This window comes from Coregonus clupeaformis, chromosome 1 (genome assembly GCF_020615455.1).
Source record: "Coregonus clupeaformis isolate EN_2021a chromosome 1, ASM2061545v1, whole genome shotgun sequence".
NCBI lineage: Eukaryota > Metazoa > Chordata > Actinopteri > Salmoniformes > Salmonidae > Coregonus > Coregonus clupeaformis.
Window position 1 is genome coordinate 54,188,811 of NC_059192.1, and position 18,337 is coordinate 54,207,147.

General features: G+C 46.2%; 1 pseudogene; it reads right to left on the reverse strand.

The window, feature by feature from the left end:
• LOC121531488 overlaps nucleotides 1-18,337 on the reverse strand; it is a 111,639-nt pseudogene that overhangs the window by 44,664 nt on the left and 48,638 nt on the right.

An 18,337-nucleotide genomic window follows, 5' to 3' on the forward strand; every position in this document is an offset into this window, starting at 1 on the left:
TAAAATAAACGGTGAGAAAGCATGTGTGCACGTTGAATTTGTTTTGTATGCGTGTGTGTGGTTAGAACCCAGCCTTCAATAGCGAAGAGAATCTTCATGATAATCCCAGTTAAACCCTTGTTAGTAAGCTATCCAACTAATCAGATGCTGATGGAGGATCACTCTGATGCAAATAAGTTACCTAACAGCAGCCAGATGTTATTCCATACCTCTAGTCCAGTCGACAAACCATTTCTGTATGGACCTTGCTTTGTGCACAGGGGCATTCTCATGCTGAAACAGGAAAGGGCCTTCTCCAAACTGTTGCCACAAAGTTGGAAACACAGATTCGTCTAGAATGTCACTGTATGCTGTAGCATTAAGATTTCCCTTCACTGGCTGTCTATGCACAAGGCAACACACCTGTGTTCCCTGGTCATCCCCAAAGCCAACACCTCCTTTGGCCGCCATTCCTTCCAGTTCTCTGCTGCCAATGACTGGAACGAATTACAAAAATCTTTAAGCATCAGTTGTCAGAGCACCTTACCGATCACTGCACGTGTACACAGCCCATCTGAAATTAGCCCACCCAACTACCTCATCCCTATATTGTTATTTATTTTGCTCATTTGCACCCCAGTATCTCTATTTGCACATAATCTCTTGCACATCTAGCATTCCAGTGTTAATACTAATTGTAATTATTTTGCACTATAACCTACAGTGGGGAGAACAAGTATTTGATACACTGCCGATTTTGCAGGTTTTCCTACTTACAAAGCATGTAGAGGTCTGTAATTTCTATCATAGGCACACTTCAACTGTGAGAGACGGAATCTAAAACAAAAATCCAGAAAATCACATTGTATGATTTTTAAGTAATTAATTTGCATTTTATTGCATGACATAAGTATTTGATCACCTACCAACCAGTAAGAATTCCGGCTCTCACAGACCTGTTAGTTTTTCTTTAAGAAGCCCTCCTGTTCTCCACTCATTACCTGTATTAACTGCACCTATTTGAACTCGTTACCTGTATAAAATACACCTGTCCACACACTCAATCAAACAGACTCCAACCTCTCCACAATGGCCAAGACCAGAGAGCTGTGTAAGGACATCAGGGATAAAATTGTAGACCTGCACAAGGCTGGGATGGGCTACAGGACAATAGGCAAGCAGCTTGGTGAGAAGGCAACAACTGTTGGCGCAATTATTAGAAAATGGAAGAAGTTCAAGATGACGGTCAATCACCCTCGGTCTGGGGCTCCATGCAAGATCTCACCTCGTGGGGCATCAATGATCATGAGGAAGGTGAGGGATCAGCCCAGAACGACATGGCAGGACCTGGTCAATGACCTGAAGAGAGCTGGGACCACAGTCTCAAAGAAAACCATTAATAACACACTACGCCGTCATGGATTAAAATCCTGCAGCGCACACAAGGTCCCCCTGCTCAAGCCAGCGCATGTCCAGGCCCGTCTGAAGTTTGCCAATGACCATCTGGATGATCCAGAGGAGGAATGGGAGAAGGTCATGTGGTCTGATGAGACAAAAATTGAGCTTTTTGGTCTAAACTCCACTCGCCGTGTTTGGAGGAAGAAGAAGGATGAGTACAACCCCAAGAACACCATCCCAACCGTGAAGCATGGAGGTGGAAACATCATTCTTTGGGGATGCTTTTCTGCAAAGGGGACAGGACGACTGCACCGTATTGAGGGGAGGATGGATGGGGCCATGTATCGCGAGATCTTGGCCAACAACCTCCTTCCCTCAGTAAGAGCATTGAAGATGGGTCGTGGCTGGGTCTTCCAGCATGACAACGACCCAAAACACACAGCCAGGGCAACTAAGGAGTGGCTCCGTAAGAAGCATCTCAAGGTCCTGGAGTGGCCTAGCCAGTCTCCAGACCTGAACCCAATAGAAAATCTTTGGAGGGAGCTGAAAGTCCGTATTGCCCAGCGACAGCCCCGAAACCTGAAGGATCTGGAGAAGGTCTGTATGGAGGAGTGGGCCAAAATCCCTGCTGCAGTGTGTGCAAACCTGGTCAAGACCTACAGGAAACATATGATCTCTGTAATTGCAAACAAAGGTTTCTGTACCAAATATTAAGTTCGGCTTTTCTGATGTATCAAATACTTATGTCATGCAATAAAATGCAAATTAATTACTTAAAAATCATACAATGTGATTTTCTGGATTTTTGTTTTAGATTCCGTCTCTCACAGTTGAAGTGTACCTATGATAAACATTACAGACCTCTACATGCTTTGTAAGTAGGAAAACCTGCAAAATTGGCAGTGTATCAAATACTTGTTCTCCCCACTGTATTTATTGCCTTACCTCCATAACTTGCTACATTTGCACACACTGTATATATATTTTCTGTTGTATTGTTTTGTTTTACCCCATATCTAACTCTGTGTATTGTTGTTTTTAATCGCACTGCTTTGCTTTATCTTGGCTAGGTCGCAGTTGTAAATGAGAACATGTTCTCAACTGGCTTACCTGGTTAAATAAAGGTGAAATAAAATAAATAAATAAAATAAATAAATAAACTGGAACTAAGGGGCCTAGCCCGAACCATGAAATACAGCCCCAGACCATTACTCCTCCTCCACCAAAATATACAGTTAGCACTTTGCTTTCGGGCAGGTAGCATTCTCCTGGCATCCGACAAACCCAGATTTGTCCGTCGTACTGCAAGATGGTGAAGCGTGATTCATCACTCCAGAGAACGCGTTTCCACTGCTCCAGAGTCCAATGGTGACGAGCTTTACACCACTCCAGCCAACGCTTGGCATTCTGCATGGTGATCTTAGACTTCTGTGCAGCTGCTCGGCCACAGAAACCAATTTCAGAAAGCTCCCGACGAACAGTTCTTGTGCTGACATTGCTTCCAGAGGCAGTTTGGAACTCGGTAGTGAGTGTTACAACCGAGGACAGACGATGTTTACAACCGAGGACAGACGCGCTATGCGCTTCAGCACTCGGAAGTCCCATTCTGTGAGCTTATGTGGCCTACCACTTTGCGGCTGAGTTGTTGTTGCTCCTAGACATTTCTACTTCAAAATACCAGCACTTGAGTGGGGCAGTTGACCGGAGCAGCTCTAGCAGGGCAGAAATTTGATGAACTGACTTAAAGGTGGCATTCTATGACGGTGCCATGTTGAAAGTCACTGAACTCTTCATTAAGGCCATTCTACTGCCAATGTTTGTCTATGGAGATTGCATGGCTGTGTGCTCGATTTTATACACCTGTCAGCAACGGGTGTGGCTAAAATAGCAGAATCCACTAATTTGAAGGGGTGTCCACATACTTTTGTACATATAGTGTATATTTTGATTAGATAAGTATTCAACCCCCGTAGTCAATACATGTTAGAATCACCTTTGGCAGCGATTACAGCTCTGAGTCTTTCTGGGTAAGTCTCTAAGAGCTTTGTAAACCTGGATTGTACAATATTTGCCCATTATTCCTTTACAATTTTTCAAGCTCTGTCAAGTTGGTTGTTGATCATTGCTAGACAGCCATTTTCAAGTCTTGCCGATTTAAGTCAAATCTGTAACAAGGCCACTCACGAACATTCAATGTTGTCTTGATAAGTAACTCCAGTGTACAATTGGCCTTGTGTTTTAGGTTATTGTCCTGCTGAAAGGTGGATTTGTCTCCCAGTGTCTGTTGTAAAGCAGACTGAACCAGGTTTTCCTCTAGGACCTGTGCTTAGCACTATTCCTTTTCTTTTTATCCTAAAAAACTCCCTAATCCTTGCCGACGACAAGCATACCCATAACACAATGCAGTCACCACTTTGCTTGAAAATATGAAGAGTGGTACTCAGTGATGTGTTGTGTAGGACATAATGCTGTGTATTCAGGACAAAAAGTTAATTTCTTTGCCACATGTTTTGCAGTATTACTTTAGTGCCTTATTGCAAACAGGATGAATGTTTTGGAATATTTTTTATTCTGTACAGGCTTCTTTCTTTTCCCTCTGTCTTTTAGGTAAGTATTGTGGAGTAACTACAATGTTGTTGATCCCTCCTCAGTTCTCCTATCACAGCCATTTAACTCTGTAACTGGTTTAAAATCGCAATTGGCCACATGGTGAAATCCCTGAGTGGTTTCCTTCCTCTCCGTAAACAGAGTAAGGAAGGAGGCCTAGATCTTTGTAGTGACTGGGTGTATTGATAAACCATCCAAAGTGTAATTAATAACTTCACCATGCTCAAAGTGATATTCAATGTCTGCTTTTTTTTTTTTTTTTACCAATAGGTGCCCTTATTTGCGAGGCATTGGAAAACCTCCCTGGTCTTTGTCATTGAATCTGTGCTTGAAATTCACTGCTCGACTGACGGACCTTACAGATAATTGTATCTGTTGGCTACAGAGATGGGGTAATCTTTCAAAAATCATGTTAAACACCATTATTGCACACAGTTAGTATCTTAGTATCTGACTTGTTAAGCAAATCTTTACTCTTGACGTTATTTAGGCTTGACATAAAGGGGTTGAATATTTATTGACTCAAGAAATTTCAGCTTTTAAATGTATTAATTTGTAAACATTTCTAAAAACATAATTCCACTTTTACATTATGGGGTATTGTGTGTAGATCAGTGACACAAAATCTAAATGTAATCTATTTTAAATTCAGGCTGTAACAACAAAACGTGGGAAAAGTAAAGGGGTGTGAATACTTTCTGAAGACACTGTATGCCCATGTGCCTTTAGGGTTAGCTATGGAACAGAGGTAAAACATGTCATGGTAATTTGTGTGTGATTGATTGGTTGATTGATTTGTCGACTGACTAACTGATGCACATACATATCCAGTGCTTCGTGTGAATGGTGTGAAACGATGACTGCATATTAATTCATTTTAAAAGCAGCCTAAGGTTGTTTCTAAGTCCTATCTCTAAGAAATATAGGATGTACACTTCCCCTCCCATCCTCCTTTACCTTGCTGTTTTGAGAGGTGCAATTATTCTAAAAGCCCCTTCTTCCTTCCCCCCTCTCCTCATCCCTCATTCTCTCCCCCCTCCTCCTCCTGCTCCAACTCTCCCCTTGCTGGAGTGTTCTATAACCGGATTCAGTGCGTGGGAGTACGGACGTTGGGACGATTAGAGTGAGTGAGTGTGTGTGTGTGTGTGCAACCATTTAGAGAGTGTGTGTGTGTGTGTGAGAGAGTGCAGACATTTAGAGAGAGGGCTCGGATGGGGTCATAAAACGACACGCTTGAGGAGGGGGATGATCAGAGAGAGAGAGAGAGAGAGACAGAGAGAGAGAGACAGAGAGAGAGAGACAGAGAGAGAGAGAGAGAGAGAGAGACAGAGAGAGAGAGAGAGAGAGAGAGAGACAGAGAAGAGCCAGGCTGTCAGCATGTTTCCTCTGCTATCTTCTCTGAGATTAACAAGCTTTTAGCGTGTCAGCACACACAAACACACAGACCCTTGAGCTCATACAGTATATAGAGTATACGTGTCACGATCGTCTTGAAAAGGAGTAGACCAATACGCAGCGTGTTGAGCGAACATGATTGACTTTATTACCGTCAGTGATAATAAGCACACTACACAAAACAATAAACGACTCGTGAAGTCCACGGTGACAAAGACCGACAAGGAACAAAAACCCACAACACCCAAGGGAAAACATACAGATTAAATATGGCTCCCAATCAGAGACAACCAGCCGACAGCTGACACTCGTTGCCTCTGATTGGGAGTCACACAGGCAAACATAGAAACAGACAACCTAGAACACCCAAACAAAGAAACAGAACACATAGAATGAACACACCCTGGCTCAACATATAGAGTCCCAGAGCCAGGGTGTGACAGTACCCCTAAAGGCGCGGGACTGCGACCGCGCCTCAACTAAAGCAAAACAGGGGAGGGCTGGGCGGGCATACCTCCTCGCGGCGGTTCTGCCTCCGGCCTTGACCACCACCCTCCAATGAACCCCCCATAGCGCCCCTGGTCCAGTCTGGCTCCGCTGGCTGGAGCTGACCTGGACGTAGCAGGAGCGGCTAGCTTCAGCTCCGTTGGGGAGCAATAAAGCGGTACCTGATCTGGCACCGATGACCCAGGCACGGGTTGTGCCGGACTGACGACTCGCACCCCTGGCTTGGTGCGAGTGGCAGGAACGAGCCGGGCCGGGCTGGCGATGCGCACCGTAGACTTGGTGCGAGTGGCAGGAACAGGCCGGACCGGGCTGGCGACGCGCACCGTAGACTTGGTGCGTGGAGCAGGGACAGGCCGGGCCGGGCTGGCGACGCACCCCGTAGGCTTGGTGCGTGGAGCAGGGACAGGCCGGGCTGGGCTGACGACGCACCCGTAGGCTTGGTGCGTGGAGCAGGGACAGGCCGGACAGGGCTGGCGACGCACACCGTAGGCTTGGTGCGTGGAGCAGGGACAGGCCGGGCAGGGCTGGCGACGCACACCGTAGGCTTGGTGCGTGGAGCAGGAACAGGCCGGGCTGGGCTGGCGACGCACACCGTAGGTTTGGTGCGTGGAGCAGGGACAGGCCGGGCTGGGCTGTCGACGCACACCGTAGGCTTGGTGCGTGGAGCAGGAACAGGCCGGGCAGGGCTGGCGACGCACACCGTAGGCTTGGTGCGTGGAGCAGGGAACAGGCCGGGCAGGGCTGGCGACGCACACCGTAGGCTTTGGTGCGTGGAGCAGGAACAGGCCGGGCTGGGCTGTCGACGCACACCGTAGGTTTGGTGCGTGGAGCAGGGACAGGCCGGGCTGGGCTGTCGACGCACACCGTAGGCTTGGTGCGTGGAGCAGGGACAGGCCGGGCTGGGCTGACGACGCACCCCGTAGGCTTGGTGCGTGGAGCAGGAACAGGCCGGACTCGGCTGGCGACGCACACCGTAGGCTTGGTGCGTGGAGCAGGGACAGGCCGAACCGGGCTGTGGAGACGGATAGGGGGCCTGGAGTGAAGAGCGGCCACAACCCGTCCTGGCTGAATGCCTACCCTCACACACTCTGTGTGAGGCATCCGCACAGGACGTACAGGGCGGTGTACCCCTGGCCTGGTGGCCTCCTGGATCCGCCCCATCTTTTCCTCCGTCAGCCCCGTCGTCCATGCCGTGTGCCCCCCCCTAAAAATGTCTTGGGGTTGCCTCTCGACCGTCCGACGATGATACTGCTGACGCCTCTGCTCCTCTCTCGCCAGGGCCTTAATCCTTGCCCATGGCCCTTTGCCCCCGAGCATGTCCTCCCAGGACCACGATTTGCCCACCTGGGCCATCGCCAGCCTCTCCATCTCCTTTCCTGGCGCTTCCTCCCATGTCCAGTCTGCCTGCTCCTGGACACGCTGCTTGGTCCTTGTATGGTGGGTTTTTCTGTCACGATCGTCTTGAAAAGGAGTAGACCAATACGCAGCGTGTTGAGCGAACATGATTGACTTTATTACCGTCAGTGATAATAAGCACACTACACAAAACAATAAACGACTCGTGAAGTCCACGGTGACAAAGACCGACAAGGAACAAAAACCCACAACACCCAAGGGAAAACATACAGATTAAATATGGCTCCCAATCAGAGACAACCAGCCGACAGCTGACACTCGTTGCCTCTGATTGGGAGTCACACAGGCAAACATAGAAACAGACAACCTAGAACACCCAAACAAAGAAACAGAACACATAGAATGAACACACCCTGGCTCAACATATAGAGTCCCAGAGCCAGGGTGTGACAATACGGAAAGAAACACGTAAGCACACACACACACACACACACACACACACACACACACACACACACACACACACACACACACACACACACATACACATTTCCCAACAAACACACAGCCTCATACACAGCCCCACACACTGAAATATACCTCCTTGACTCCGGGTCCCATCGACAGCAGGGGCCCAGCTGATAAGCAGAAGTAAGGAACAGAGATGAGCAAGTGCCAGAACTGCAAATCCACTACACACACACACACACACACACACCTGTCATCACATAGACTGATAGACACACACACACAGCTGTCATCACACAGCCTGACAGACATGCACACGCACGAGAGCACGCACACTTCAATCAATCTGCTCTCAGACTGCAGGTCAGCAGAGGGCACATTCTCCTGCTTTCTGATTCCCAGCATGTTTTGCCTTGAGTCTGGGTCTCTGACAGGGTCGAGTGGGGTCAGAAAACGACACACTCGCCGGGTCACTCACTGTGGCATCATTGAAGTTGTTAAAATAAAGCTGTGGTTAGCTGGTGTGTGTTCAGTGAGTTGTTTTGGCAGTCTGAGTCACGAATATGGATCCCTGTGTGTTCAGTAAAGAGGATTGGATGTTCCATTTTCAGTAAGAGTAGTTTATGTTCAGTGAGTGTTCAGTTAAGACTAAGAGTACTTAGAGTAGTGTTCAGACTGTGTTTAGTGTGTGTTGAGTAGTGGATGTTAAGCAACAGAACTAGAGAATGTTCAGTGTGTGTTCAGTATTGGTAGTGTTTAGTATAGCCTGGGTACAGTACAGTGGTGTTTCCCTGTGGGCAACCAGTGGAGCAGAGAGCCCCATCATCATTGTATAAACACTACGCTATTCCACAGGCCATGGAATTATTCACATAACTAACCATGACCCAGAAAACACACACACACAAATCAAACTGTATTTGTCACATGCTTCATAAACAACAGGTGTAGACTAACAATGAAATGCTTACTTACAGGCCTTTCCCAACAATGGAGAGCACAATTGGTCAGGAGCCCGTAAAACGTCCGCTCTTCACCTCCAGCGCCAATCTTGCTAAGAATGCGAGAATGGAATGGACGCGCACACACACACTGTATTATTCACCATGACCTAGAGCCACTCAGTCTGAATACGAAAAGCTCCACAAGCACGCATGCGTGAGTGTGCACATAAAGACACACACATTACTTACCATGACCCCAAACTACCATCTTGTCTTTACCTTCTCAGAGGAGTCCTTCTCTCTCTTCGTTTCCTCCTCCTGCTCTCCTTCCGTCTATCAAGAAAGAGACACTGGAGGTTAGGTCAGCAATATCAACACATAAAATAATACACCTTGATGGGGCACATGCACTCTTAAGAAAAACACACATGCAAACAAATTAATCAGGGGTTGAAAAACTCCCGAAAAATAGGTTTACCTCCTATCCACTATTACACAGTGACGGCAAGAGAAGTGATTCAGCTGCACTCACACAGACACGTGTATAAACTCTCACACCTTCTCTTTCAGCCGATTTGTCCTCTTGTGGAACAATTTAGTGTAGTTATGAGCAATTCAAATCTCATATGGAGTTATCATCTTCTCTCCCAGAGTAATAAGAACTTGATGGTTGTCTGCCTGAGTCATTGTGCTTGGTGAGGGGCAGTGGGCTGGTGCCTTGGTGATCTAGCAGCCTCCATTATTCAGCCATTCAACCTCTTCACCATGGGATTGAGATATCTCCCACACACACACACTACACACTCATGTCACGCATCAACACACGTAAGGCTGGCACAATTACTGTAACCGATGGTTAAGGATGAAGACCGCCATGAAAATAAAATAGCCGTCAAAATCGTTTTTTCTGTTGTTATTTGAACGGTTATTACAGAGACCGCTGTCAATTGGTTGGCCAATTACCGTCATCCAAAATTCCATGCCCGTCACAGCCCTACATTCACGTTACAAACACTCTCACACACACACTGGGAAGGTGGTAATTTGTGTACTGTGATGGTGCTGTATGTGATAAGGGGGCATTGGAAAACCATTACAAGAAAGAGCACCACATCACAGCAGAGCCCAGCACACAGAAAGGATCAGCACAGCACAGGTAAGCAGCTTTAAACGCAACACCAGGTGGCATAACGGCAAAACATCAGACCTCCTGTCTGTTCTTCTCAGCAGTCTGTGAGGAGGGAGAGGTAGACAATGGAGCAGCATCAGAACACTTCTGCAGGGAGAGAAAGAAAGAGATAGGACGGGGGGCAGGGGAGGGATGTATGGAGAGAAAGAGAGTGGTATATAGAGAGAGATGGTTAGGGAGAAAGAAAGAAAGAAAGAAAGAAAAAGAAAGGAGGCATTAGAGGACATGGGAGAGGGAGAGAGAGAGGGGAAAACGGAGGGAGAGCGACAGCAGGGGGGGAAAGCAGTGGTGTAAGCTAGGGCATTGTTACTATCCAGCCTAGCAGCCTGAGAAAGACAAAGTTGTCATCACATTCACCAGAAGGTCACACACTCCCACAAGATCTAGAAGCAGAGGACAAACTCATATGCTGATGGATATGCGCAATCACACACACATGCGCACGCAAACACACATGCCAAAGGCTAGAACAATTCTGCTGTGAGTGGACATCTGTGGGCCAGAGATTGACTGTGTGTGTGTGTGTGTGTGTTTCTGACACCACAAAGGCCCTTTCTGCCTGGGCCAAGTCAAGTGGCTGTATCTGATCACCTGAGTGACAGCCCTACTCAACCCCTAACCTCCCTGAGAGAGAGAGAGAGTGAGAGAGAGAGAGAAAGAGCACCTAAAACCCTCTACTATTTACATTTACATTTTTGTCATTTAGCAGACGCTCTTTTCCAGAGCGACTTACAGTTAGTGAGTGCATACATTTTTCATATTTACTGCCAACTAGGCTTCTCCTAGCTTCTCTTGGCCAACCTCAGTAGGTCACTGACTAACTGAAGGTGCACTGATAGCACATCAACACATGGGAGCAAAGCTAAGCTATGCTATCTCCCTAACCAGATCAGCCCTGGCCTGCATACAGCGCTGTTTAGGCTGTTAGCGAAACGCCACTAGTGCTCGTTAGCAATCGGCAACTGGGGCTAGGCGGTGTATGTTCAGAGAATGTGAGAGAGAGCTTGCATCATTTTCCAAATCTGTGTTTATATCCCCCTTCCCTCTCTTTCCTCCTCTCCCCCCCCTCTAAACTACCTGAGGGGAAAAACACACACGGAGTAAGTCTTGTTCTATCTGAAGGGTTTTTAGCTCTCTCCCTGTCTGTTATTCATCAAACCAGCCTTTCTCTCGCATCTGGATAAAAAGAGGAGCCTAGGAGAGATCTGAATTAGGGTATTTTCTAGAGTGAGTTTTTTTTCTTCTCTTACTTTGATGCTGAGAACGGAGACGGAGAGGCAGAAACAGCACTAACAGGCACATTTAGGATGAAACTGAGGAGTGGTGGGAGAGAGAGAGAGAGAGAGAAAGCGATAAGAGAGGGGGTAGATGATAGACAGAAAGATAAACACATAAGATGCAGAGAGAGAGAGATAAAATAGAGGAGACGAAGAGAAAAAGAAAGAGGGATAGAGAGAGTGGAGCAGATGATAGACAGAAAGATGCAGAGTGAGAGAAAAGGGGAGAGAGAAAAATAGAGACGGGTATAGAGGAAGAGAGAGAGGGAGATAATGTGAGAAAGGACAGTGCTGGTGAAGGAGATAAAAGTGGTTGATATCAGAGGCAGGGCAGGAGGGTAGTGTTAAAATGGTGACCCGTGACAGCCTGTTCCCTGCTGAGGGGTGGAACACATAACTGACCTAGCAGGAGCCTATCTCTACAGACACCCTGTTTGATGTGATTTCATCTAGCTAGGACAGCATCTCTTTAATTGGCTAGATTACATTTTCACTATATAGGGGATAGGGGCTAAGGGTTGATTTTGGGATTAGGTGCATCTAATTCTCTATCTTGTACCACTCTCTCATTCACAAGCCCCTTGTCACTATCTCCTTCTGGGCATTTGGAGTGCACTGATTGGCCCAGTAGTGTCAGGTGGTCTTAGACAGCGAGATTGTGAGGTCTTGTTGACTTCAGTGAAATTGACGTAATGTGACGTGCGCACATGCCCACTCGCAGAAGCACGCACACACACACAAACACACACACACACAGGCCGTACCACGTTACTCATGGCAGAACAATGGGCTCATGCATGGACTGTTACATCAGATGTGTTCACCCACAATGCATCATTGTTATCTGAGTGATGATGTTGGACTTGACACAAGGGCTCTATTCTCGCTCAAACACACTCATGCGTATGTACACACACACGCACATGATGTAAATTCACATATTCACAAATGAACACATTAACATGCACATACACTCTATACACAGTCTATGTACACAACCAGAAATATTTTCAGAGCTCTCTTAACACATACACACACACTGTGCCCCCAACCTCCATCTGCGCAAAACAACTTAAAGGGGAAGTTCCACAAAAACACTTCTAGGCCATTTATAACACTTTCCTGGCTGTTTGTCAGTACCCCAGGCAGTTTTTAGATTTCTGTATTAATACATAAAAATGCTGAAATTCCGAAATTACCTAAAATGCATTAGAAACTGTGTATTTATTGTTACATAAAACAACGATTGGTGTCTCAGCATTGAATTGCCAAATAAATGTGTTTAATGTAAAAAGTATAAAAAAGAAAGACCTACTTCGTGCTAGTGCAAAGGTCTTCCATAAAGTCTGTAATCTGGTAGATACTCTACTTCGTGGTTCTAAGATGGCTAATTACAGGAGGCGGGCCGAAGGAGTCTTTCTATTGGTCTTCAAGAAAGGAAATCAGAACAAAAGGAAGTAAACAAAGATGGTAGCTAGCTAGGCTAGCGGTTAGTAATCTCTGAAGTAAAGTAAGTGTAGGCGAATAGCGTTAGTAGTCGAGTAACTGAATGACGTTGGTCCAAATGAAGTGCATTGCACCCAGGTGCAATAATGTTCCGGTCAGATACAAATACACTACACATTTCCGCTCTTTTCCTGAACGCGATGGAGCTGTGTCAGGCATGGCTGAAGGTGATCCGACATCCTGCTTATGGTGTCGATATGACGCCTGAAGTCATTCACCAGCTGCGGTTGACCGTGTCCAGTGATCACTGACTACAATGGGACCAGTTGAAACTGGGTTCTGTTCCCACGGTCTTTCCACGATGGAAAGGAAAGACCCAACCATTCAAGGTACACTACATGACCAAAGGTATGTGGACACCTGCTCGTCGAACATCTCATTCCAAATTCATGGGCATTAATATGGAGTTGGTCCCCATTTGCTGCTATAACAGCCTCCACTCTTCTGGGAAGGCTTTCCACTAGATGTTGGAACATTGCTGTGGGGACTTGCTTCCATTCAGCCACAAGAGCATTAGTGAGGTTGGGCACTGATGTTGGGCGATTAGGCCTGGCTCGCAGTCTGCATTCCAATTCATCCCAAAGGTGTTCGATGGGGTTGAGGTCAGGGCTCTGTGCAGGCCAGTCAAGTTCTTCCACACCGATCTCGACAAACCATTTCTGTATGGACCTCGCTTTGTGCACGGGGGCATTGTCATGCTAAAACAGGAAAGGGGGTCCCCAAACTGTTGCCACAAAGTTGGAAGCACAGAATCTTCTAGAATGTCATTGTATGCTGTAGCGTTAAGATTTCCCTTCACTGGAACAAAGGGGCCAAGCCCGAACCATGAATGACAGCCCCAGACCATTATTCCTCCTCCACCAAACTTTACAGTTGGATCTATGCATTCGGGCAGGTAGCGTTCTCCTGGCATCCACCAAACCCAGATTTGTCCGTCGGACTGCCAGATGGTAAAGCGTGATTCATCACTCCAGAGAAAGCATTTCCACTGTTCCAGAGTCCAATGAAGGCGAGCTTTACACCACTCCAGCCGACGCTTGCGCATGGTGATCTTAGGCTTGTGCGTGGCTGCTCGGCCATGTAAACCCATTTCATGAAGCTCAGACGAACAGTTCTTGTGCTGACGTTGCTTCCAGAGGCAGTCTGGAACTCGGTAGTGAGTCTTGCAACTGAGGACATATGATTTATACGCGCTTCAGCGGTCCTATTCTGTGAGCTTGTGTGGCCTACCACTTCGCGGCTGAGCCGTTGTTGCTCCAAGACGTTTCCACTTCACAATAATAGCACTTAAAGTTGACTGGGGCAGCTCTAGCAGGGCAGAAATTAGACAAACTGACTTGTTGGAAATGTGGCATCCTATGACGGTGCCACGTTGAAAGTAACTGAGCTCTTCAGTAAGGCCATTCTACTGCCAATGTTTGTCTATGGAGATTGCATGGCTGTGTGCTCGTTTTATGCACCTGTCAACAATGGGTGTGGCTGAAATAGCCTAATCCACTAATATGAAGGGGTGTCCACATACTTTTGTATATAGTGTATGTTGCTAGCTAGCTAAGTTGCTAACACCTGTAGCTAGTCAGCACAAAGTTATTTATAACGTTATTTGTTTGCCATTCCCTGAACTAATTTGTGGTGTTTTTAGCTTAGCTACTACTGTAACGGTAACGTTATCCTGTCCTACTGACTGTTTTGTTTATTTTGATTTGTGATGCAATTCCCTTTTTCATTTTAATGTTACTGATAAGAAATAGTATATTATTTTCTACTAGGCATCACAGTTTTCTGTACTGCTATTGATTGCATTAAATGAGTTGCCCTAGTTAAGGTCCATGAGTAGGAAACAGCCCTAGCCAGAGCCATATAGATAAATATATAGCTCTGGCCCTAGCTGGCACATGAGTTGTAATGACAACAAACTAGCCCAACCTTTACATTATTTCAATTAAAACATTTAGAATATTAGCTCATGCCCTGAATTGACATGTAATGACTGACTCTTGTTTTATACCAGCCAACATCACCAGTCACTCTTTCTGTTTATACCTGCCTGGGAGGGAATGGAAGAAGGAGAGGGGTGGTGGAACAGACATGAAGATAGGACAATGAACTATACTGTCTCAGATTTTATCTTTGTTCACTTTCTCACATCTTCTATCTTTGTATCCTTTTCACAGAAGGGACCCAAGGTTCCTCCACTCATGCCTCCTCCAATAATGTTTCAGGAGGATGCAAGGAAGTTATTAGAGTAGTTTTTGTTTTGTTATTCTGTTACACATCTTTCAGGAGATCCGAGAAGCCATGTGGAGTATTCCAAAGAGGCCAAGTGTCTGAACAGAAGACATTCAACTTTAGAACCAGATTGGTCCAGCAGGCTGTCAAGCGGCGGGAAGTTAAAACAGATCATATACAAAGACCCAGACTTCAAAGTTGACACATCAGACCTATCTGAACGGCTCCTGTCCTACTCAGCCTCCCGAAAAAAGCATCTCCCAAGCGAGTGTGACACCAACTCCCTTTGCCTGCTGCACTGCTGCTTGGATCCCACCCAGCAATCTGCTCCCCGTCTGCCCTGGCCTGTCTCGCCCTGTCTGGTACAGGTACCCCCGCCACACTCCCCACTCTCTCCCGAGCTTTCGCTCACCTCCAGACCACACACACACACACACACACACACACACACACACACTGCAGACTTTGGACTGATCTGAATTTTAATGTAGGCCAATTAATTTGTGAAGCTTATTATGTGAGCTTACTCAGAAACACGTTCGTTAACTAGTATAGGCCTACTATTTATTTACTTTATCTAAGACTTTTATAACCTACTGGACTCATAGAGAGCTACTTTCTCAAATTATTTTGTTGGGGCGCATGACTCTTTGAACTTACAATGGCTAGCCCCAAGTCGTTTTATTTTTTTATTGTGCTTTATGCTATTTTCCCCATGACTCCTGCATTCTTTGTTGACTATGAACTTGGTCGTTTACCCAACCGTGGGACAGACGATGTTTGTTCCCACACTCGTGACTCTATTGGTTACACGGACTCTTGGCCTCCCATCCTATTTTAACCACCTCTCGCCGGCTTCATTTCATGTGCATGTACACCCTGGCCCGTCTAATGTTGCTAGCACCAATTCTTCTTCACTGATTTCTGCTCTCGTAAAAGCCTGGGTTTTCTGCACGTTACAACACTAAAAGTTTATTACCTAAAATGTATAAATTGAAAGTGTGGGTTCACAGCTCCAATATAGATGTCTTGGTCATTACTGAGACGTGGTTAAGAAAGAGTGTTCTGAACACTGATGTTAACCTTTCTGGTTATAACCTTTTCGGCAAGACAGATCTTCCAAAGGTGGTGGAGTGGCAATCTTTACAAAGGAACACTTTCAGTTCTCGGTTGTCTCCACCAAGTCTTTGTTGACTGTTGCTGAGTGTTATCGTCCACCATCAGCACCGGCCTGTACCCTACCTGCCCTAAGCTCTCTCCTGGCCCCTTACACTAAGTCTGAATTTGTCCTGCTAAGTGACCTAAAAACACATGCTTAAACCACCTGACCAAGTCTTAAAACAATGGGACTCCCTAAATCTCTCTCAGATTATTACCAATCCCACAAGGTTTGACTCCATACACCCAGAAAAGGCTACTCTCCTTGATGTTATCCTCACAAATAATCCTGATAGGTATCAGTCTGATGTTTTCTGTAATGACCTTAGTGATCACTGTTTTACAGCCTGTGTTCGTAATGGCTGCTCAGTTAAACGACCTGTCCTGATATGTCATAGACGCTTGCTAAAAAACTTTAATGAGCAAGCCTTCCTTCATGACTTGGCCTCTGTAAATTGGTATAGAATCAGCTTGATCCCCTCTGTCGAAGATGCTTGGACCTTCTTTTTTATATTTTCAGTGGTATTGTTAACAAGCATGCCCCATAAAGAAAATTATAATAAAAAATAGGTTCATCCCCTGGTTCGACCGTGATCTGGCAAAGTTACTCCACCTCAAGAATTCCATTTGGCGAAAGGCTCGGCACACAAATACTCAGGCTGACTGGCTGTCGTTCAGGCAAATGAGAAATAAGTGCACTCAGGCTATCTGGAAGGCCAAAGTTAGTTACTTTAAGGAGCAGTTCTCTCTCTGTGGGTCTAACCTCAAGAAGTTCTGGAAAACTGTGAAAAACCTGGAGAATAAACCCTCCTCCTCACAGCTACACATGTCCCTTAATGTTGATGATGTGGTTATCACTGACAAGGAGCGTATGGTGAGCTCTTTAAATCATCACTTCATTAAGTCAGGATTCCTTTTTGACTCAGCCATGCCTCCTTGCCCGTCCAACATTTCCTCATCTCCCAGCCCTTCTAATGCGACTAGCCCGGATGCTCCTCTCTCTTTTTCCCCTGCCCCGCTAGTTTCTCCCTGCAGGCGGTCACTGAGTCTGAGGTGCTAAAGGAGCTCCTTAAACTTGACCCCCAAAAAACATCTGGGTCAGATGGTTTAGATCCTTTCTTCTTTAAGGTTGCAGCCCCTATCATCGCCGAGCCTCTCTCTCCTCTCTGGGGAGGTTCTCAATGCTTGGAAGGCAGCCACGGTGCGTCCTTTATTTATAGGGGGAGATCAAGCTGATCCTAACAGTTATAGGCCAATTTACATCTTGCCCTATAATGTCAATAATCAACCGACTGGCTTTCTTGATGTCTATATTATTCTCTCTGGTATGCAATCTGGTTTCCGCTCAGGTTATGGATGTGTCACTTCAACCTTAAAGGTCCTATATGATGTCACCATTGCCCTTGATTCTAAGCAATGTTGTGCTGCTATTTTTATTGACTTGGCCAATGGTTTTGATACGGTAGACCATTCCATTCTTTTGGTTCGGCGAAGGAGTATTGGTGTCTCTTGAGGGGTCTTTAGACTGGTTTGCTAATTACCTCTCTCACAGAGTGCAGTGTATACAGACCTCTGCTGTCTAAGCTACTGCCTGTCACCAAGGGAGTACCCCAAGGCTCGATCCTAGGCCCCAAACTCTTCTCAATTTACACCAACAACACATCTCAGGCAGTAGGAAAGCTCTATCATCCATTTATATGCAGATGATAGTCTTATACTCAGCTCGCGCCCTCCCCGGATTTTATGTTAAACGCTCTACAACAAAGCCTTCTTAGTGTCCAACAAGCTTTCTCTGTCCTTAACCTTGTTCTGAACATCTCCAAAACAAAGGTCATGTGGTTCGGTACGAAGAATGCCCCTCTCCCCACCGGTGTGATTACTACCTCTGAGGGTTTAGAGCTTGAGGGAGTCACCTCATACAAGTACCTGGGAGTATGGCTAGAAGGTACACTGTCCTTCTCTCAGCACATATCCAAGCTGCAGGCTAAGGTTAAATCTAGACTTGGTTGCCTCTATCATAATCACTCCTCTTTCACCCCAGCTGCCAAACTAACCCTGATTCAGATGACCACCCATGCTAGATGACAGAATCATAATTTATAGATCTGCAGGTAAGGGTGCTCTCGAGCGGCTAGATGTTCTTTACTATTCGGCCATCATATTTGCCACCAATGCTCCTTATAGGACACATCACTGCACTCTATACTCCTCTGTAAACTGGCCATCTCTGTATACGCGATGCAAGACCCACTGGTTGATGCTTATTTATAAAAACCCTCTCAGGCCTCAATCCCCCCTATCGGAGATACCTACTGCAACCCTCA